The sequence below is a fragment of the Mus caroli genome, chromosome 6 (assembly GCF_900094665.2).
Source record: "Mus caroli chromosome 6, CAROLI_EIJ_v1.1, whole genome shotgun sequence".
NCBI lineage: Eukaryota > Metazoa > Chordata > Mammalia > Rodentia > Muridae > Mus > Mus caroli.
The window spans coordinates 124,558,663-124,560,467 of NC_034575.1; positions in this window are offsets into that span (position 1 = coordinate 124,558,663).

A 1,805-nucleotide genomic window follows, 5' to 3' on the forward strand; every position below is an offset into this window, starting at 1 on the left:
CTCCCAAGTGCTGGGATTAAAGGTGTGCGCCACCACTGCCCAGTGGACCAGTTTATCTTAAATGCCAGTCACCAATGTAGATCAAAGGATTTGTATCTAGGCTGGTGCTCACCTTTCTCCTCTGGTAGCATACATAGTACCTTTCATTGTCATAAAAACCAGTCAGTAGAGATAAAAGTTCTACATAAGTAAAAGCTTGAGTACTCTGTGTTCAGTGGGTTATATCAGTGCTATTTTCAGCAACTGGGCCTTGCCATCAGTTTGTATAGAGCAATCTATAGTCTTGGAAATTGTCTGAATTGTTATGGAGTCTTATGGGGCCCCAATAGCCAGCAACTTGATTAGATGAAACCCATTCACAGAACTGAAGGTTCATTTAGTGGCAAGAGATGTCTAGCTGAGGCTTATTCCCCCCCTGTTATTTGATTGTTCCATTTAGACTTATTTCTGATATGTATTTTAAGAAGCATCTACTGTAACAGGCTTCCATAGAACCCCTCAAATACCCCAGAAGTTTAGCTGTCCCTCCACACAATCCCTTCCTCACTCTCCTTTTTATCCCCTGCCCCTGTTTGATCTTCCCTTACAGTTCCTGCAGCCCCCTCCAACTGTAAGTGTCTAGTCTCTTTTCCTAGGAAGGTTCTTTTCTCCTCTGTAGTTACTTACTCAAACCCAGCTTCTGTGGTTATAGGGATTATGACCTGCTTACTGAGAACAGCTAATATCCACATATGATCAAATGCATACCACATTTGTCTTTTTGAGTCAGGATTACCTCATTCAGATTAATTTATTTTTAGCTCCATCCATTTACCTGTCAATTGCATTATTTTTCTTTTTCAGTAGCTGAGTAATATTCCATTGTGTAAATGTACCTTATTTTCCTGATCCATTTTCTGTCGATGGACATCTAGGCTGTTTCCAATTTCTGGCAATTATGAATAGAGCACCAATGAAAACAGTTGAGCAAGTGTCTCTGTTATAGAATGTAGAGTTTGGATCAGGGTCACAAGTCCCTTCCGGTCCATGCCAGCACCAGGGCACCTTGGACGTGGAGTCTGAGGACACCCCCAAAGTCCCCACAGGACCCTCCACGGGATCTTAAGACCTCTGGTTAGTGGAAAACAATTTCTGCTCCAATCGCAGGACCCGAGACTGCATTAATTAGGGAAGCAGAAAACATGGCCTGACCAGGGTCACAAGTCCCTTCCGATATATGTCAGCCCTGGGGCACCTTGGGTGTGCGGAGTCTGCAGACACCCCCTAGGTCCCCACAGGACTCTCCACGGGATCTTAAGACCTCTGGTGAGTGGATCACAACTTCTGCCAGGAGGCAGGTTCGAACACCAGATATCTGGGCACCTTCCCTGCAAGAGGAGAGCTTGCCTGCAGAGAGTACTCTGAACACTGAAACTCAGGAGAGAGCTAGTCTCCCAGGTCTGCTTATAGAGGCTAACAGAATCACCTGAGGAACAAGCTCTAACCAGAGACTATGACAACTAACTCCAGAGATTACCAGATGGCAAAAGGCATACGTAAGAATCTTACTAACCTCTTCCGGCCGGACCAGCACCGGGGTAGCTAGAGCGCAGGGTCAGCTGACACCCACCAGCTACCCACGACCCCCGTCACAGGATTTTGAGACTTCTGGTGAGTGGAACACAGCTTCTGCTCCAGTCCAATCACGCGGGACCTGAGACTGCTTTGGTTGGGGAGGCAGAAATCCGGCCTGAGTAGGGCCACAAGTCTCTTCCGGTCAGAACAGCACCGGGGTAGCTAGGGCGCAGGGTCAGCTGACACTCGCC